Source organism: Sus scrofa, chromosome 14 (genome assembly GCF_054392235.1).
Source record: "Sus scrofa isolate SSC_HxYL_T2T_F1_AM1 chromosome 14, Sscrofa_HxYL_maternal_Yorkshire_Landrace_v2.0, whole genome shotgun sequence".
Classification (NCBI taxonomy): Eukaryota; Metazoa; Chordata; class Mammalia; order Artiodactyla; family Suidae; genus Sus; species Sus scrofa.
In genome coordinates this window covers 65,788,074-65,808,879 of record NC_139396.1, presented here as the reverse complement: position 1 = coordinate 65,808,879, position 20,806 = coordinate 65,788,074, and the positions used below count along the sequence as shown (strand labels likewise).

The following is a 20,806-nucleotide window of genomic DNA, read 5'->3' as shown; positions in this document are numbered from 1 at the left end:
TGTAGGTAGCTGAGGTGTTACTGAGTAAGACATGGGATCTGCCCTTGAGATTTTGGTCTCTTTAAGGGAGACAGGACACCATGGACACACTAGGGTATATCCCAGCACTCAGAGACACACACACACGTGCACACGTATGTGTCTGCAAACACACACACACTCACACATCAGGAAATGCACTCAGAGGACAAAATGTCAGGTGTGGCAGACAAGCATTTGGGGCACCTCGGTGGGGTGGGCAGGATGGGAAGGCCCCTTCCTTCATTGCCCTCACCTCCTCTATTTCAGGTGAGCTGTTCATTGCAAAGGACCAGGGACAAAACCAGAAGACCTGGAATCTAGTCCCTGCACCCCCAAATGATCTCAATGCCATTTTGATCTTTTTAAACATTTTTTTACATTGATTTATAATTGACATCTAACACTGTATTAGTTTAAGGTGTACAACATATGATTTGATATATGTTTATCCTACAAAATGATTACCACAGTAAGTCTAGTTAACATCCATTACCACACATTGTTGTAATTTTTTCTTGTGGTGAGAACTTTTAAGATCTAACCCCTTAGCAACAGATATGCAAGGCAGCATTGTTAACTATTGTCACCATGTTGTATATCATGTCCTTATGACTTACTTGTCTTATAACTGGAAGTGTGTACCTTTTGACCACCTTCTTCCAATTCCCCCTCTCCTCACTCTCTCTACTCATTTTTTTTTTTTTTTGTCTTTTTAGGGCCATACCTGTGGCATATGGAGGTTCCCAGGCTAGGGGTCAAATCAGAATCGGAGCTATAGCTGCCAGCTTACACCAGAGCCACAGTAACACAGGATGTGAGCCACATCTGTGACCTACACCACAGCTCACAGCAACACTGGATCCTTAACCTGCCGAGTGATGCCAGGGATCAAACCCACATCCTCATAGATGCTCGTTAGATTCATTTCCACTGAGCCACAATGGGAACTCCTCATTTTTTAATCGGACTCTTTGACTGTGATTTGAAAAATCAAACAGTTCCTCAATCTGGGTCTTGGTTTCCCAACTAAAAAATGATGAAATTGGACCAGATGATATCTGATATCCATTTGAGCTCAAACACTCTAATCTTCTGATTCTAATAATATAATTGATCATAATAATTGCCTTGTATTGACTGTTTATCATATTCCAAGGGTCATAAAAACATCTTATTTAATCCTCACCTTAAAGTAGAAGAATGAAATAGGTGCTACTTTCCTATTTTATAGATGAGAAAACTGAAGCCACAAGCAACTAAGTGGCCTGCCCAAGGTCATAAAGCTAATTAGTGTCAGAGCTGGGATTCAGATCCAGGCACTCTGACCCCAGAGTTCATGTTCTTAACAACTGATCTGCTGGGCTTCTAACATCCTGTGATGTCATGGTTCTGGGGTCCTGTATTCCTATCCATTCATGCCCCTCTGTGTTTCCCCATGCCTTCACACAAAGCCTTTGTTAGCAATATCTCAGACCTCAGGAAGGGGTGTGGGAGATGGAAGAGAAGAGCCAGCGTTTCCAATGCCTTGGGTCTCCAGAAAGCCTGGCACCCTAAGGTCCCCAGGACCAGTTCCCCTGCATGTTCATCTGGCACTGGCTAGCAGATGGGTATACTGGCCAGTCCTGCCAGCTTGCCAGCTGGCCCAGAGTACCCAGTGGCTGGCACCTTGGCCCTTGGATGGGTTGCCGGTCTGCCTCCCACAGGCATGCAGCTGGCAGTGAGGAGCAGATGGGCTGGCCGGTTGGGCCACTGGCTCTCCGATAAGCTGCCAGCTGGCTTTGCTGCGCCTGGTGCCCGGGCACCTCTGGGCTGGCACTGGTGGGCAGGAGGGCTGACACAATGGCTTCCTATGGATGGGCAGCTGGCACAAGCAGCAGAGAGAAGAGTTCCTTGGCCCCCTCCTGGCTGCCCTCTTAAATGTCCGGGAGTCTTGGCCAATGGGAACTGAAGCCAGAATCCACCCCGCTGTCACTCTAAAGAGTTTTTGATGGGAGCAAGCTTCCTCTCCCAGACTTTCCATGACCTGCATTGGTTTTCACAAGCTCTGCCCTCCCTTGGATGTGCCACATTCCTGTGCTCTGATTCCCAGTGTCCTAGCCTCCTTTGTCTGATAGGGAAGGGGTGGCATCCCTGGTCCCTACGTTCCTCTCTGACCCCCTCAAAGCTGACCATCTGTCCTTTTACAACATGGCTCAGCTTCTGCAGCTGCCAGAGGACTGGACCTATCAGGGGCTGGGATCCCCAGGAGATGCTCTTCTAAGCCCAGGAGATGTGGGCTCCAGTCCTGGTGCATCCCTATGACTGCAGCGAGAACCCAGATGCACCTCTCCCTCTCCAGGTCTTGGTTTTCCCATCGCTTCTTTTCCATCTTTCACTTTTCAGTGAAGAGGTCAGAATAGAATAGAAGCTCAGATAAAACCTCAGTACCTTCATGACCCCTGATATTTTAGGCACAATCTCATGTGTTTGAGTGGCATTATGAGTTGAATTGTGTCTCCCGCCAGAAGATGCTGAAGTCCTAGCCCCCAGGGCCTGTGAATGTGACTTTATTTGGAAACTGGGTCTTTGCAGATGATTAAGTTAAGTTGAAGCCATTAGGGTGGGCCCTCATCTAGGATGACTGTGCCCTTATACAAGGGGAAATTTGGACATAGAGACAGACGGAGGGAAGAGGACATGGAGACAGAGGGAGAAGGCCACCTGCAAGCCAAGGAGCGCCTGAGGTCGCCAGAAGCTGGGAAAGAGCAATGGAACAGATTCTCCCTCCCGGCCCCCGGAGGCACCAACCTGCTGACACATTGATTTCAGATGTCCAGCCACCAGAACAGTGAGACAATACATTTCTGTTGTTCGAATCCAACAGTACTTTGTTACAGAAGCTCCCAGGCAATAGTATAGGGCGTGAACTTTTCTAAGAGACTATCTATACACTCCATGAGGTTATCGATAGGGCTTTTGACCAGCCCACCCCAAAAGACCATTAAGTGTCCCCCCACCACCCCATCCTGACATCTAGAATTCTCCATAATTAAGTGTAAGGCACAGAAAAGCATGACAGCCAGGTTTGGCTCCCCAGGGAGATGCTTTATTCAGGAAAACTGAATTCATTACCCATGATTTCAGATTTGAAGAAACTTAATCAGGACTAAAGGCCAGCTCTCCTTTAATATCTAGCTTTGAATGTGGTATTGGAAGACCTTGGTTCAAACCCCTGTTCCCTTATTTCTGGCTGAGACTGATTAAGCCTGTAGAGCCGCCAACTGGAAGGCAAATGAAAATGTGAATTAAGCAACTTTAAAAATTAATACTCTCTCATCCTATAATTCCACTTCTGGGAATCTATCTGAGAATATGTGTCAAATTACAGAAAAAGGTTTTATTTTAAAAGGTGTTTATGGAAGTACTTGGTTTATAAATTAAAAAAAAAAAACAAACAAGGAATCAGCTGCCCCTGCATGGAGTTTGGTGGTTTAGAATACTCTCAGCTATAGGTAATAGGCAACCAATTTGGATGCCAGGAAGGCTCAGAACATCCATTTTCTCACCTTGTGCAAAGCCCAGGGGGTGGGTGAACTGATGGAATGCCTCTAGGGATTGGGATTTGCTCCTTTGTGTCCTTCTCTGAATGTCCACTTTGTCTCTGGACTAGCTCTTCTCATGGACACAAAATGGCTGCAGAGGGCCTGGCATCACTCTGATCCAGTCACCTGCAGAGAAAGAACAGGGACATGGTTTCATGAATGCCTCTTTGTAAGAGTAAAGCAACCTTTCCCAGAGGCTCCCAGTAAACTCTCACATCTCATCACCTGTGACTATGTTGTGCTCCTAGGTCTTGACCAATGCTGAAAGAACAAAAGAGATGACTGTGATTGGCATGGTCTGTCAGGGTTCACCCATGAGGTTGGAGGTAGGTTTGCTGCAGGATAAGGATGGTGAACTTGGACTCTATCAGAAAGGAAGAGGTGAGAGTGGGGACTGAATGCCTGGTAAGCAATTAACAGGGAGATGATTAGCCACACGACTGTGTGGTAGTCACTGGTTGGTAAGTTAGCAGCAATTTTAAAAATAGAATTATATTAAAATTCAAAGGAAAAATAAAGGGTGTAAAGTCTGAGATATACATGACAAGCGCTGATATCAGTGGCGAATGCATTCTTGCAAATCGAAGAATTTGACCAATACGCCAAGATGATTGGCAATATAAATATGTTAGTAGGACATAAATACCCATTAGTCCAACAAGAAAAGTAAAACTGATATCACGATAATCAATACGTTTTATCTGTAAATATGGCCAGTTTATAGAAACTCATCAGTGTTACGGAATTTGAGGAAATAGTCACTCGACTGCATTGCTGGTCAACGCACGCATCAGTACAGCAAATCGGCCTTGAGACTGTGTATGCTTTAGTTTTTCATTTGTTCAGGTTTTTTATACCAAATATTTTTTTATTAAAGTATAGGTGATTTGCCGGAATTTGTGCCAATTCCTGCTGTACAGCAAAGTGACCCAGTCATTCTCATATATATATATATATATATATGTGTGTGTGTGTGTGTGTGTGTGTGTGTACATATATATATACACACATACACAGACACATTATTTTTTTCATATTATCTTCCATCATGTTCTATCCTAAGAGATTGGATATAGTTCCCTATGCTATATAGTAGGACCTCATGGTTTGTCTATTCTATATGTAATAGTTTGCATCTACTAACCCGAAACTCCCAGTCCATCCCACTCGGTCTCCCTTCCTCTTGGAAACCACAAGTCTGTTCTCTGTGTCTCTGAGTCTGTTTTTGTTTTGTAGACACATTCATTTGTGCCATATTTTAGATTCCATATATAAGTGATATCATACAGTATTTAGTTTTTCAATTGAGACAAAATTCACATATCATAAAATTAAGCTTTTTAGATAGAACAACTCAGTAGCAGTTGGTATATTCACAATGCTATGCAATGATCACCTTTCTCTAGTTCCAAAGCATTTTCATCAGTCCCAAAAGAAAACCTTATAACTCATTAAGCTGTCACTCCCCTAACCTCCACCCTTCTAGCTTCCGGCAACCATTAATCTGCCTTCTATCTCTATGGATTTACCTATTTGGGATTTTCATATATATGGAACCATACAGCATGTGACTTTTGTATCTGGTTTCTTTCAATGAGCTTCATGTTTTCTGGGCTTATCTATGTTATATGTTATAGTATATGTCAACACTTCATTCCTTTTTATGGCTGACCAATATTCCATTGTATATGCCACTTTTTGACCCATCAATTTCACTTCTGGTAATTTATCCCAAGAAAATTATCATGAAGTGTGCAAAGAACAGCTACCAGGATCTTCCTGGAGACATTATTTGGATGACTGCAAAATGAGACTGAAGAAATTATTTATGACTTACCTATGTGATGGGGTACTGTGAAGGCAACATTGGTTGCATTACAGTAGAATGTGTCATAATACTAGAAAACACTGATGACGTATTGATCATTTTCTGAAGAGCAGACTATACAGCTGCATGTTCTGGATAACCCCATTTTCATTCATTCTTTACATCATATACAATATTTCCTACTTAGGGAGCACCCACTGTGTGCCAGGCACAGTTCTAGGTGCTCAATATAAAGCAGTGACCTAAATAGACAAGAATTACTGACCTCAGGTAGCTTTCTATCCTAGTGTGTGTAAATCTTGTGGTTGGGGTGGGGGATAAAGAGGAGGTAGGGGGTCCCATGAAGGACGGTAGAAGTAGATTATACTCATGTATGTTGAAAGTCTGGTTGCATAAATACAAAATAGTCTGTCTGGTGGAGTATAAGCAATCTTTATTTCTTTCCTTTTATGTGCCCATAATGTCTATATTTTTTCAATAAACATATGTGTTAGTTTTAAATTCAGGAAAAAGAAAGCTGACTTGAATGTGGGGGGCTTATTAAGAACTAGCTACATCACAACATCAAAATGAAAATAATAGAAATTTAAATAAAATTAAAAAACATAAATACTACAGGATCCAAGCTTACATATAAATAAGCTAGGTAGAAACCCAGTTTCTTTGTACAGTGATTGGCACATAGTGGGTGTTCAAGAAATACCTATTGGATAATGGTTTATTTTCCATTTTACATCTTTTTCTTTATTCTGAACATATTTCTTTGGAGCATGCAGTTCCTTTTTTGTGAAACAAAACATCATATTTTTTAAAGAATTTAGGCATATAATACATTTGCAAGGTAAATAAACTTTGGTTTAAAGAGATCAATGAAACCAGTTTGCACAGAGTGCCTTCTGCCTCATAGTAGGCCTTCTAGAAATGTTTGTTCCTACTTTTCTCCCTGGAGTGCTTTAAAAAAGATCCTATTTACAAGAGAAAATTGATTTCCACACAACTGTTTTTCTCCTGCACATCTGTGACATAAATCATAGCTTTCCTGAAGAGCATCTTCAGAGCTCGTAAACTCTCAGAATCAGAAGAAACCTTGAAGAGTCCCCATCCTACTCTCATCACCCCCCCATCCCAACTTACAGGTGAGGAAACTGAGGCCCAAAGAGGGGGAGCGACCTATCCAAGGTCACATAGGTGGCCAGGGACAGAGCAGGGATGGAAACAGTCTTAGTCTGCTCTGGCTGTGGTAACAAAATACTGCAGACCGGGCAGCTTCAACAACAGAAATGTATTTTTCCCACTGTTCTGGAGGCTGTAAGTTCAAGTTCAAGGTCTTGGCAGGGTTGAACCCTGGTGAAAGCTCTCTTTCTGGCTTGCAGATGGCCACCTTCTCCCTGTGTCCTCACACAGCCTTTCTTCTGGCAGTGCATCGGAAGAAGATCAGCTCTACAGTCATGCAGCAGTCCAGTCGGGTCAGGGACCCACCCTTATGACCTCATTTCTCACTTAACCATAATGACCTCCTTAAGGGCCCCATCTCCAAATACAGTCATGTTAGGGGCTGCAGGTTCAGCATAGGAATTTTGAGGGCATGTAACTCAGCACAAAACACAGACCCACTCCTCACTCCTCCCAGTTCAGTTCTTTCTACCGTGTCTGGCTTTCCCTGACAACCAGAATATGAAGGATGCTCAGGATATCAGAAAACTTTATGCTTCTTAGGAGGGAATGGGTTGTCTGTTTGGAGCCTTTACCTTCCCTATACCTACCTAATCCACACTTCTGCTGGAGGTTGCCTTCATCCTTGCAAAGAGACAAGGTCCAGCCTCTAAAAGAAAAGTCCTACAAGGTTCCCGATGTACCTTAACACTACCACAGTGGACTTTCCAGAAAAAGACACATCTGCTAGTGCATTTAACATTTCCTGAGGGTCCCCCAGGGTCAGCTCCTGCATTGGGCTCTAGGTGACAGAATCAATCACAATTCCTCCTTCCTGGATTCAGTCCCCAGTGGAGGAGAAAGACACACAAACAGAGGACACGCCGACAAGATGAGACAAAAGCCTGAGTACCACGGAGGCCATCCCAGGGGAGGGGTTGATGCTATTTAGGGTGAGCCTGGGTAGAAGCTTCCATGAAGGTGGTGACTGTAGGCCCATGGTCTTGAACTGGAAAATCCTGAACGAGAGTCAGCAATGGGACTCACTGAAGCCTGGAAACTAGTGAGATTGTTTGCAGAACGGTGGGAACGTGCATTGTTCCTTGGTAAACTGTGTCCTTTCTCATTTGATTGTCCAAAGGGGTTTTAAGTCCCTCTCCCCATCAAAGAATTTAAGAACCACTGTCTTATTGGATGAGGAGGCACTTCTAGTTACAGAAGGTGGAGTCCTCAAGAGGGGAGCATGGAAGGAGAGGGCAAAGCAAGAGAATAGGCAGAGCCCACATCACTAACCCTAGCTCTCTTCAGTCTGGGTAAGGGATTCATCTGGTAGAAGTATCAGGAAGAACTGCTAATGCTCGAGGTTGCATGTCTCCTGACTCTTGTTAACTCCAGGGATGCCCCTTTGCTCTCATGCTCTAAGTTAAGCCATGGATGGCCCAAGCACTCTTGGAGCCCTGTGGGCTAGGGACCAGCAGCATTCTCTGGAAGCCAGGTAGAAATTCAGAATCTCAGGCCCCGCCCCAGACTTGCTAAATCTGCCTATAAGTGCAGTCCTCAGGTACATGGCCTAATTTGACAAGTGCTGGCCTGCAGAACCCCTGTTGCCCAAAGTTCACCTTGATGGCTTCCCCTTGCCCAGGTCAAATCAGCCCACTACACCTCTGAACAGGAACTACTAGAATGTTGCGTTGCAGAGGAGGAAACTGGGGCTTGAAGAGGGGGGCACTAGAGGAAGCCTGGTCACATCTACCTGTCCACCACCCTGTAACCTAAGAGTCATCAGCTCTGACCACCTTCTCACTGCCCCCTCCACTGGAGCCCTGCCAGGGAGACCTAAGAAGGAAGCAGTCCACACCCTCCATCCCTCCCACCCATCGCCTGCATCCTCCCAAGTCCCCGGTCATGTATAAAACATTCCCAGAAACCACTTACTCCTCATGCATTTTCCATGAAGCCAGGCCCAAGTTAAAACATAGAAACATAAAAATATCAAGAAGCACTTTAAAGGGGGGGAAGCAAGTTTCATAAAGCACCAAGAGACCCATCCTCAAGCTTTCTCTCCTCCTCTCCCTGCTTTTCTCTCCTCTCTTCACATGGCCCCTTTCCTTCTCAGCTTCTGCCCTTTCCTGTTGCTTCTTCTCTTCTCCCCACTTTCTCTCTTTTCTTCCTTCCTCTCTGTTCTGGGATCTTTTCCCTTCCCCCATTTACCTGTCGGTCTGGGTTCCCACCTGTGTTTCTCTGCTTCTTCCTGCCTTGATTCCTCTTCCCCTCTCACATTGCCTTCCTGATTCCCTTTCTTAGGATCACTCCTGTTTTCTCCATGCTGAGTGTCTGCCAGGGTCTCCTCTTGTCCCACACCCATGAAAATGGCTAAAATTAAAAGGAATAACAACCCTATCAAGAGAAAGGGTGGGGGAAAAACTATAACTGCAATGTATACATCTAAGGATAACCTGACCCCCTTGCTGTACAGTGGGAAAAAAAAAAGAGTTGGTGAAAATACAGAGCCACTAGAACCTCAGCCACTGCTGCTGGGCATGAAAAATTGGATGCAGGCACTTTGAAAATGGCCTGGTAATTTTTACTAAAGCTGAAAGCACCTTTACCCTTTAACCAGATAGTCCTTGCCTGGGTGTATTCTGAGGAGAAATGAGGGTTTACATCCCCCACAAGGCATGTAGAAGAATGTGCATGATTCAGAATAGCCCAAACTGGAAATGGTCCAAATGACCATTGACAGAAGAGTGGATGATTGGAATCTGGCTTATTTATACCCAGGAATATGGCACAGCAATCAAAATATGACTTGCCACTACATATCACAATGTGGACCAACCTCTAAAACTTTAAGATTTGAGAGAGAAGTCTAGACTCAAAAAAGTGCATACTAGGGCTCCCTTGTGGTGTCCCTGCAGCAGCTGAGGTCACTGCTAGGAAGCGGGCTCAACCCCTGGCCTGGGAACTTCCACATGCTGTATGGCTCACTTATAGGAAGTTCAGGAACAGCAAAACTCACCGGTGGTCTGAGAAGTCTGAAGAGTGGCTGTCTTTGAAGAGGGCTGTGTTGACTGGAAGGGAGCACAGGAGAGCGTTCTGCGGGTGTTGGGAATGTTCTGTGCCTTGATCAGGGTGGAGTAAGAACTTGGTAAAATAGTCACCAATGTTACACGTAACACACTACGTGTTCACGCAGCTTATTGTATATGAGTTTTACCTCAATATAAAAATGTAAAGAAAATGCTATCTATATACAATGGAATACTATTCAGCCATAAAAAAGAACAAAATCTTGCCATTTGCAGCAGTATGGATGGACTTGGAGGGCATTATGTTAAATGAAAAAAGTCAAAGACAAACACTGTATGATATTCCACTTATATGCGGAATCTATAAAATACAACAAACTAGTGGATATAACAAAAAAGAAGCCGAATCATAGATATAGAGAACAAGCTAGTGGTTACCAGTGGGGAGGGGTGTGAAGGGGCAGCACGGGTGAGGGGGAGTTACAGACCACAGAGTATAAGATGGGCTCAAGGATGTATTGCACAACACGGAGAATAGAGCCAATATTTCGTAATAACTGTAAATGGAAAGTAACCTCTAATACTGTATTTAAATTTTTTAATGTTTAAATATATATAAAAACTAAATAATAATCACATGGTATTTCTAATTATAACAACATTATTATTAATGCCACAACAGGCAAATGGCTTGTACCCAGGGTCCATGAACTCAGACATGTTTCTAATCCCATTGATTAAAATGGGGACAAGCATGTGCATCCCAGTCATGGCCCTCATAGCTGAGCGCTCACCTTCCAACTAGATTGGCTCAGGTCCTGGTCCCCACAAACATTACCACCCTGGGAGGGCCAACCGTCCCGAGACCCATTGGAAAGACCTGCCCCAGAGGTCTGTTCCCACCCAGTTCTCATGCTTCAGGCATCTTCTGATGCTTTGGGTTATTTGTTTGTTTGTTTTTTCCCTGCTTTATCTGTAACTATTATGATTATGGTTTAACTCAATGCTTTCTCCAATAACCAAGTAGTTAATTAACAGCCCCAAACCTGAACCCAAGTTAGTAAGAAGAGGGTGGCCTCACTGGAAACCTCAGGGAAATCTTCCTGCCCATGGAGCCATCAGAACGCTATTACAGCCAACAGGGGAGAATGAAGGGGATCAAAACTCCAGCCTGGGGACTCTGAAAAGGGCTTTATTTATGTTTTTCCTCTTTATTCGAGTCTTCCCAGGAGGGGAGGAAAACACAGAACCCAGTTTTTCTGTTTCAGCTGCGTGGGTGTCAGTCCAACACACACAGCCCTTGGAGGCAAACTAAAACCCGCTTATTTTCATTGAAGGGGAGGAATGGGGACCAGAGGGACTCGAGCACTATTAGTTAAATAATGGTGCTTAAAAATGCATTGAATTTAGCTGCCTCCCTCCCCCCTAAAAAAATCTGGAATTTTCCTATTGAGGATACTTTTTTTCTCCTGGCCCATGAATATTAATGCTCCTCTCAGAGAGATCTACTTGAAAAAAACAAGAATAAATTAAATACCTACAGATTTTTCTAATTCCTCTTTTTGGTGACATGCCGTCATTACATCAAATTACTGAGATGGGCCCGCTCCCTTTTTTTTTCTTTTTGGGTGAAAATTATGGAATATAAAGTATATGTAAATGGAGCAAAGGAGGGAAAAAAAAAAAAAACCTGTGAAGGAAGAATAGGGGAAGGAGAGGCATTAGGTATTCCGCCGGCGTAGTAGTCAGCCAATTAATCAAGCAGTGGCGAGAAAAAGATGCAGAAGGGATGAGTTCGCCCTTCACGTTGATGGGGCCGGCGCAGGGCAACACCACGGCACCTGAGCTCACGGTTAGGCATGCAGAAAGGGATCATGGGAATATCTTCCTGTCTTTGTCTTTCTCGTGAAGGATGGAAAATGTCAAGCTGTTGTTTGGCTGGATTGAGGGGGGTGGGGGAGAGTCGAGGCGAATTCAGTCTGGCAAGGCAAGGTTTTAACTCTTTGAGGATATCTCTGCCTCCCCTCCCTCACCAGCTTCCAGCTCCACCTTCTTCTTCTCCCAGCTCCCCCCTCCAGCACATCTGTAGGGAACTCTGCCTGAAAACAGCAAGTGGGAGGGAGCTGATTGATGGTGACATGCAGGCTGGGGCAGTGTATGTGTGTGTCTGTGTGTGTGTGTGTGTGTCTGTGTGTGTGTGTTCCTATGCACTTGTGTCAGGAGAAGGGGAATAAGAGGTATTTTTCCTCTCCCCTGTAGTGTTCTTTGTTTACTCTGGAAATGAGCGTGCATGACCCTTTCGCTCTCCAGCCCTGTCCTGTCCCCTTGGAAGTGAGCAGCAGCTCCAAATCTGAGAGCAGCTACAAAAAGGATAATGGGAATAACGAGGTTTTTAAGGCTTTGAGGCTCTCTCTGTATGGCCCTCGGTGGACTGAGCCCACCCGAGAGGTTGGCTGGACAGTGTCCCCCAGAGCGGTCAGAATTCTAGTGTGACTCTGAGGAGCTGACCCTTCCTGGAGCTGTGATAGAGAAAGCCTCAGTCCTGGGTTTATCGCCCACACCAATACCCACATCAATAACACTGATGATAATAATAATAGTAACATTCCACCATCTTCCATCAGCAACAACAGGCTCTCACTCCACTAAATTCCCATGTCATTTCACTATTTTTAAACTCAGGCCAATCCATGATTCCAAGGAAAGGTGTGTTGTCAAATCATTAATTGAGAAAATGAGTATTTGATTCTCCTCACCTGCCCCCTGAGTGGTCTACATGGCAGATGAGATGCTGACAGTGGAGATGGAAAGGGACTTGGTCTAATGGCTACAGAAGGGGCTCAAACTCACATCTCCAGTTCTCACTCCAGAGATCACTGGGGTGATCACTATTGGCCAGAGATGGACAGTCCACATGCCCTACATCCTGATCTGCCACCCTCGCCAGGACCTGCCCATGCCATTGTCAGCTCATCATGTGAGCTCCAGGTACTAGATTCAATCTGTACTCAAAGTGTGGTTCATGGACCAACACATCCCTTCAACTGAGAGCTTGCTATAAATGCAGAATCTCTGGCCCCAGCCCTACTCAATCAGAATTTGAATTCCAACATTTCAGGTGATATGTGTGAACACATTAAAATTTGAGAAACACTGTTTTAAGACAAACTTTTCCCCCACATTCACAATCTAAAATCTGGATGAATCTGACAATCAAATGTGGCTTCTACTCCATGAAATATGCTAATAGGTAGCATTTCCTTGGATGAAGTATGGGCACTGTGCTCCATATACATCATCTCAGCCCATCCTCACAACCTTTGAAATGGACATATTAGAGATGAGGTCACAGAGGCACAGAAAGGTAAGGGCATTTGCCCAAGGACACATAGCCAGTAAGTGCCATCACCAGAATTTGAGTCAAAGCATCAGAATCCACATGCTTAAGCTTTGAGCCAGTGATTCTCAAATTTGAGCATGTCTCAGAATCACCCAGATGACTTGTTGAAACACAGGTCCCATCCCAAAGTTTCTGAATCAGAGGCTTGGGGGGAAGCCTAAGAATTTGCGCTTATAGCAAGTTTCTAGGCAGTGATACTGACGCTGTAAATCTGGGTACCACTCCTTGAGAACCACTGCTCACTGAAAGGTCATCACTTCCGTTAAGAAACCAACCAGTGTAATTATGACCTTCAATCAAATACAATAGAGATGTGAGTCAGTGCCCCTTCCGTACAAAGAAAAAGAGGGTGGGGTGAGAGGGGAACCTCAAACAACTAAAATACAAACAGACCAAGTGAACAGCGCTCCAGAGAAGGTCCAATTGTCTTTTGATGATCCCTTATTTGGTGGCAGACGCTCCTCGTGGCTGTGGCTAATTGAGGGAACATTGCAGCATCATTGCTGTAATAATCCTTTCCCTTATTTAACCTGGACAATACATGGTGTTATAATGAGTTTCCTTCCTCTGTTCATTAAACAGACATTTACAAGGCTCATCCTGTCCAGGCAGGCTCTGCGCAGGTCATGGAGACTGAGACAGATGGGACCCTGGCCCTGCCCTCTGACAACTCCCAGTGGCCCACCTTGCCCCTCTGTCTCCATCTCAGGGGAAGGTGTGCATATTCTGAGGAAGGGAATCTTGAAAGGGAGTCACAGGTGAATCTTATTTTCTTATAGTCTTACGCTTTCTGGAAATGTTATATTTATTAACACTAAGACAATAATAATTTTAAAATTCAAAACTGAAATTAAAACCCCAAAGTCCTTCTCCTCAAGGAAAATCACTTAAAATTTTTATTGTCCAACTTCCTTTTTGATCTCTCTGTCTCTGCCTCCCTCCGTCTCTCTCCTCTCCTCTTCCTTCCCTCTCTCCCCCATCCCTTCTCTCCCTTTCTCCCTCCTCCTCTTTCTTCTTTTTTTCCTCTCTCACGCACCCTCTCTCCACAATGCAGATATTTATAACTAGACACAGATCTCTTTATTTGAAAGCAGTTGTGGGAAAAGGCTTAAAAGTTCATCAGCCAGTTATGGCCCAAAAAGTCTCAGGGCAGAGAGCAAGATACATGCTGAGGCCCAGAAGTATAAAATGACCTGGGAAACAACAGTGCTGAAGCGTTGTTCTGGGGGAGGAGTTAACAGCAGTGCACCTGGGCATTCAGCAGGGCTTGGATCATGGAGGGATCTGCTAAGCCTTGGAAGACAGTTTGGACTTTACCCTAAAAGGAAAATGGAGATATGGAAAGTTCTAAGCAGGGAAAAGACTGGGTGAGGTTTTTTTGGGGGGGTGGGGGGCACCCTTGGTGTGCAGAAGTTCCTAGGCCAGGGATTGAACCTGTACCACAGCAGTGACCAGAGCCACAGCAGTGACAATGCTGGATCCTCAACCCACAAGGCAAAGAGTGGGTTAGTTTTGTCTTTTAGGGAAAGCTCTCGGGTAGACGCTCTGGGGGCTGGGCCAAAAGGAAAGATGCCAGGAGCACGGAGACTGGCTGTCTCAGGCTTGCCAGAGTGAAGGAATTTTTTTAAAACAATCAGGAGTTTTCTTGTGGTGCAGTGGGTTAAGCATCCAGTGTTGTCACTGCAGCAGATAGGGTTGCTGCTGTGGCGCAGGTTCAGTCCCTGGCCCAGGAACTTCCATATGCCATGGGCGCAGCCAAAAAATAATTATAGGAGTTCCCGTCGTGGCACAGTGGTTAACGAATCCAACTAGGAACCATGAGGCTTCGGGCTCGGTCCCTGCCCTTGCTCAGTGGGTTAAGGATCCGGTGTTGCCGTGAGCTGTGGTGTAGGCCACAGATGCGGCTGGGATCCCGAGTTGCTGTGGCTGTGGTGTAGGCTGGCGGCTACAGCTCCGATTGGACCCCTAGCCTGGGAACCTCCATATGCCGTGAGAGCGGCCCAAGAAATAGCAAAAAGACAAAAAAATAATAATAATAATAATTATGACAAGATGCCAATAAGGGGTTTATGTTTGAATGCTGGACATTTCCTGATCAAGGGGAAAAGGAATCCTGGCTTCTGAGGCCTCCACGCTGCAAACTCCAAGGAGGTGTGGCAAAATATGCCCCAGATTTCCCCTGTGTAAGTCTCCTCACATCTCTGATCCTTAGTTTCCACATCTGTAAGATAGGATTCAAATTTCCACTTAACAAAGTGTTCAAACAGCAAATGGAAACAGCTGAATTTTTCAAATTATAAATTATTTACCAGCAAGTGACTATGGTAGCTGCTTTTGTCCTTATTGTGTTGATTGTGTTTGTAGCTCTTCACTTACTTCCTAGACCTTTCACTGCCCAACTTATGTTTCCATTTACAAATCTTTCTTCTGCCTGTAGAGCAGCACCACTGATGTCAACATTTATGATGGAAACATTGTAGATCCCAGCTGCCAAATTCAAGAGTCACTAGTTTCCTATGGCTGGTGTGGCTGAGGAACTACATTTTAATTTTGTTTAATTATACTTAATTTATGTTTAGATTTAGACAGCCACAAGTGAATAACAGATTGGACAGCACGAATCTAGAGTGGGAGATCCTTGAAAGCATGGACTGTGTTTTATTCACCTTGCAATTGCCCCTTTACAATGGATGGAAGGATGGATGGATGGATGGATGAACAGATGGTTGGGTGGGCGGATGGATGGGTGGATAGATGGATAAACAAATGGATAGACATGTGGATGGGTAGATGTGTAGATGAATAGATATAACAGGTGCTTCATCAGTACAGTTGAAAGGACTCCCAAATCAAGCTCAAAAATATCAGGTTGATGACTTTGCTCCATCACTTACAAATTGAGCCAAAATAAATCATTGCAACTCCCAGAGTCAGTTTCCTCAACTACAAAATGGGGAAATTATAATCTCAATCTCAGAAGGCTCTTACGAGGGTCAAATGAGATAAGAGATATAATAGCATGCTACAATCTATGTATAATGAACAGTACAAATATGAGGCATCACTGTCATTGTTCATGCTTGTTAAGTAACTGAATAAAGAGTGGCTCTTGGTGCCTAGTAGTTTCTCAACAAAAATTTGATAAATGGAGGTAAAAATGAATAAACCATTATCCGCAAAATGAAGCACAAGCTAAGAGAAGGAGACCATAGTTCTTGGGAACAATTTGAGAAATAGATGTTTCGGGATATGCATGATGGGGGCCAACTGGAGATAGACATGGGCTGATCTAGTGCAAAGGCAAGAGCCATGATTTTGCAGTCAGGTAGATCTAGGTCCAAATCCCAGCTCTTCTATTTTCTAAATCTTTGAATTTGGGCAAGCCTCTTCACCCCTCCGGGCCTCCATCTGTAGTGACGAAGTTGGGGAGGACTCCCTACCTCAAAGGGTTTTAGGAAGATTACATGATACACAGCATATGAAATTACCTGGCTTAGTACCAGCCACACAGTAGGTGCACAATGAATGCATTTTTCCCTTAACCACCCCACCTGGCCCAATATGGGCTAAATGAAGGGCCAAAACAACTAAAAAGGGGGAAAGTCTTCTATGTTTCCAAAGGGCGGTAATAATTAAAACAATACCACCAATATAATAACAGCTAGCATTAACTGAGTACCACTGATGTACCCGACTTGACTAAGTTCCTTAGGTATAGTGATTATCTTAACTATTCCATATGGCAATCCCTCCAGGTGCATTCTATTATTATTCCCATTTCACAAATGAGTAAAGAAAAGCCCTGAGAGGTTATCTTGACCATGGTCACTCAGGACCTGAGGTTAGAACTCAGACCACCTGACTCTTTGTGTTCTTTCTTATAAAGACACACAGCCCCTTGGTGGTTAACTATACTATATCTAATTTTAATTGAGCCCCTTCCACATATGAGCCATTTAACATACTTTACCTATAAGCTTCACACTACCCTGTGAGGTAGGCATTGTCAGCCCCACTGTATAGATGGTGAAAAGGAGGTTCAGAGAAGTGAAGCCACTTGCCTAAGATCACATAGCCAAAAAAAATCAGATCCCAGCCCTGCAGCAGAGTTGCAGATTCCAGGAAGGTGGCTTGACTCCTCCACCTCTGTGTGGATTATACAGAAAGGAGGGCAGTCTGCAGTGCTTTCCCAGCACAAGCTTCCTGCTGTGAGCCCTCCCAAGCCAGGGGATGCAGCCTCTGAACCACAAGGCTAGGGAGGGAAACAATTGTTCTTTCACCCCTCAGTCTCCCTTGCTTGGACATGCCTTCCTGCAATTTATCCCTCCTGGAATGTGTCTGTCTTGGGTGTCTATAAATGCTGTGAGTTTCTAAGGTGCTGATGTAAAGATGACATGTTCCTACTTTTGGAGGAAAACCACTTCAATCCTAATCGCCCTGGGAAAGAGCGTGAGCTGGTGGCTGGAGACCTGGCTCTGGTCTTGGTTTAGGCACAGCGTGAGCCTCTCTAGGTCTCAGGAGTCCCATCTATGAAGTGGGCAGCTCTGTCCAGGAGCTCCATAAGCCCAGCCTTGATACGCATTGCCTCTGCTGCTCAGATTCTTGACTCAAGTGCTAGACTCTTGAGAATCTACTTGTAAATGAGGCAGCTGCCTGCTTAGGATGTGTTACTCATCCCAGGGGCATCCGTGTTCTCTGCTTCAATATCTCCCATTAAAATAGAAATGCCCCCATCAGAGGATAAAAGCCCCCACCTTACAGGAGCAGCTGGAGTCCTTGGGTGTCTATGGATGGCACAGACCCTGAATAGGAAGGGCTGCATCTTAGGGGGCAGCAAAAACTGAGTGACCCCCCATGACCACACCTATCCTCATCATTCTTTTCAGGAACAGAAATAACTGACCCTGGAACAGCTGAGCCCTGAAAAAAATTTCTCCCACCTCTTCTTAGAATCTTGTGAGTGATTTTACAGAAGGTGTTCGGATGCGACATGAATGACACTCACAATCAATTCTTAAGTGGAAAAAAATTACTAAGCAAAGAAAGCAAGTTAAGGGGTAATATATATGGCATGAGGCAATATTTTAAAGATATATACTATTAAAACATATATTTACATGTATAAGAGAAAATTTTATGGGGAAAAGATCCTGGAAGCACATACAGCAAAATGCTAATGGTTGCCTTCTGTGGGAAATGGAAAAAAAGGATATTTTAAAATCTTCTTCCCCCATTCCATGACCCCTAAGCCACTGTAGCAAGGACAGCAGGATAGTTTACTCGTCTCTATATATTCAGCATCTGCCATAGTACTGACACATAGTAGGTACACAATAAATATTTGCTGAATGGATGGAGAAGAATTTTGCTGCACAATTTCTATAATGTACAATGACTTATTCTTTTTTTTTTTTTTTTGGATTTTCTTCTAAAAAAAAAAGGTTAGTAAATGCCTCATTGTTAAGTAAATACTTTTCAAATGGGCAGGTAAGTGGTCTAAACGAAGTGCTATTATGGGGCCTGGATAGAAGAAGGAGGAAGGCTGCTTGGGGTGACAGGATGGAGAGACAGGGGAGAGCAGGATGATGCTATACAGTGGGGCAGGCATGAGGTGGTCAGGGAAGGCCTTTCAGGGCACATGACAGACAGGTTGGAAGAGCTGACAAGCCAGCAAGAGGTAAAAAGACCACTTAGGAAGAAAGTTTCCTGCGGAAGGAGTAGCACATGCAAAGGCCCTGAGACACTTACAAGAATTACTAGTAGTTGACCAGAGCCCACCAATGCTGAACCTCAACCCAGAGGCAGCTTCTACCCCCCAGGAGACACTTAGAAATGTCTGGGGCTATGTAGGGTTATCACAAGTATCAGGGGAGATGCTACTGGCATCTAACAGTAGAGGTTGAGGATACAGCCAAACATCCTATAATGCACAAGACAGGCTCCACCACAAAGAATTATCTGGCTCAAATATCAATAGTGCTGAGGCTGAGAAACACTGGTACACCAGCAGCAGCTCCTGGGAGCTTATTCAAAAAGCAAATTCTCTGCCCGCTTCCAGTCTTGTAGAATCAGAAACTTGGAGGGGGGTGATAATATCAAGCCCCCCAAGGGATTCTAAGTCTCTAAGTGTGGGAACCCCTAGTACACCACTGGTTCTCAGCCCTGGCTATGTACTGCAGTCACTTGAGAGCTTTTCACAGAGCTTTTGCACAAAGCAACCAGCCTAACTTTTGTCTTTCTAATGATGATGGCAATAGCTAACTTTTACTGAGCAGTTACTATGTGTCCAACCCCACCTGGGTGCTTCATCCCTACTCACTTAATTCTTATAGCCCCTCTTTGCACTATCATTATCACTAGTGAACAGATGAGGACACTGAGGCACAGAGAAGGATAGGAGCTTGCCCAAGACCACACAGCTGGTAAGTGGGAAGGGGATCCGGGAATCCATCCAGGCCATCTGACTGCAGGAACCCTTACCCACTCAGCCCATGCCTTTCCCTGAGGCAGGTTATGAGGGACCAGAGAGCCCAGTTCAACACACTGAAAAGTTATTTGCAGTGATAAATAACACGTGTAACAGAAGTATATACAAATCGTTAGTGGAGGATTTACATGGTGAAGGCTGGGGGCAATGGCCTGTGACCAGCACCTGTAGCTGTTAGCACTCCACAAAATGACAGCATCGCTGCCCGCGATAGCCAACAGCTCTCCCTGTGGGCACTGGAAGCCTGGAGCAGCTGGAGGCCAATTCGCTCTGGGATCCTGACACCATGTCCCTTAAAGGGCTATTATGCACTCAGCCAAGGGGTAGCGGGAAGGATCAGTCCCACCAAACGTGGAGAAGGTTGGTGCATCGGAAAGAACAGAGACATTCCTTCCTCCATCCCTCCCTTCTTCTCTCCCTCCTTCCCTTCCTTTCTTCTTTCACTGATCAAACATTTATTGAGTACCTACTACATCCTAGGCACTTAGCTAAGAGATGGGATCTAATATGAGCAAAGCAAGATGAGTTGTTGCCTTTGCAGGCTTATGCTCTAGTGGAGAGACTTGATGAAAATCTAATCATGTAAATAAAAGAACACTCTTGCATGAGTGTATAATGAATAGACCTGACCCAGACCAGGGAAGGTATCAAGGCAGATGGAAGAGACTTGAATGAAGAAGTGATGTTGTTGTGAGGTTTGAGAGAGCAAAAGATGAAAAGCAACTGAAGTGGGCAATGTGAACAGTATATGCAAAGGACCTATGGCAGGATCAGGTTGCCAAGAGATAAACTGTACACATGAAGCTCAGAGACCAAGGGAGGAAGGGTAGAGAGATGTGTTTGGAGAGGTAGGCAAGGGGCAAAATCTCATGAGGATTTGTGGGTTAGCCCTAAAAGCCATGGAAAGGAGATGTGTTAACTTGATCAGATTTGAACTTCTTAAAACCCATCTGCTGTGGTTGGAGGACCAGTGGCTGGGTTTGCCAGAACAGACTCAAGGAAACCAATAAGGATACTCCATGATTATCATGTGAGGGACAGTGGCAGTTTAGATACCTCCTCGGAGGATATGGTTCAAATTCCAGCTCTGACACCACCAGCTCAGTGGTCTTGGGCAATCAAATTTCTCTCCCTAAGGCTCAGCCTCACCATTTATAAAATGGTGATACTCCTCACCATGCAAGGCCATGAAGATGTTATAAGATGTTAAAGCTCGTATCTCAGCAGAGGAAAGGAAATCAGGAGAAACTGCCCTGAATCTCAGTTAAACTCTGCTCTTTTAGTCTCTGATATGGTCTTAGAATAATC

At 44.6% G+C, this 20,806-nt stretch overlaps 1 protein-coding gene across 3 annotated transcripts in view; it reads right to left on the bottom strand.

Moving 5' to 3' along the window:
• Positions 1-20,806, bottom strand: part of LOC146396625 (uncharacterized) — a 506,518-nt gene that overhangs the window by 342,616 nt on the left and 143,096 nt on the right. For all 3 annotated transcript variants that reach the window (XR_014827715.1, XR_014827717.1, XR_014827718.1), the window contains one exon: positions 3,567-3,728. The gene's annotated coding sequence lies outside the window, so the exon portion shown is untranslated. Of the gene's footprint in view, positions 1-3,566; positions 3,729-20,806 lie in introns of those variants that run through there.